This window comes from Pteropus alecto, unplaced genomic scaffold (genome assembly GCF_000325575.1).
Source record: "Pteropus alecto unplaced genomic scaffold, ASM32557v1 scaffold57, whole genome shotgun sequence".
NCBI classification, from domain to species: domain Eukaryota; kingdom Metazoa; phylum Chordata; class Mammalia; order Chiroptera; family Pteropodidae; genus Pteropus; species Pteropus alecto.
In genome coordinates, this window is record NW_006442508.1 from 11,897,617 (window position 1) to 11,898,149 (window position 533).

General features: G+C 38.3%; 1 pseudogene; it reads right to left on the bottom strand.

Annotated features, from left to right (window-relative positions):
* Positions 1-247, bottom strand: part of LOC112471510 — a 760-nt pseudogene extending 513 nt beyond the window's left edge.
* Between the last annotated feature and the right edge of the window lie 286 nt (positions 248-533).

Sequence of the window (533 nt, forward strand, 5' to 3'; positions counted from 1 at the left end):
GCCTCCTTACTTAGTCAGTAGCAGGCAGACATGGCTGGCTGTGGGTCAAGGCACCCTGCTTCATGGGGAAAACTTGTTTGTCATTCTCACTACTAATTCAAACCATATTACTCTTCTTTTTTTTTACAGAGCATCAGCAGCAACTTCTGTGGCCATAAGTTCTCATAAAAGGTACAAAGTCTGAGTTCATCATCCATTCCAATGAGTTCTGGCAGCCAGTTGCTGGGAAAGAGATGTTCAGCTTCATCCTGAAGTGAGTGACTGCCTCTGAGACATCACAAAAAAAAGCGAGTTTGTTTTTCTTTTGTTTGATTGTTTGTTTAGATTCTACATATAAGTGAGATCAGATCATATGGTATTTGTCTTTCTTTGTCTGACTTATTTCACTTAGCATAATTTCTTCAAAGTCCATCCATGTTGTAGTCCATCCATATTCTTTTTATGGCTGAATAATATTCCATTATACATATGTATAATAACTTTTTTACCTATTCATTCATGGATGGACCCTTAGGTTGCTTCCATGCCTTGGC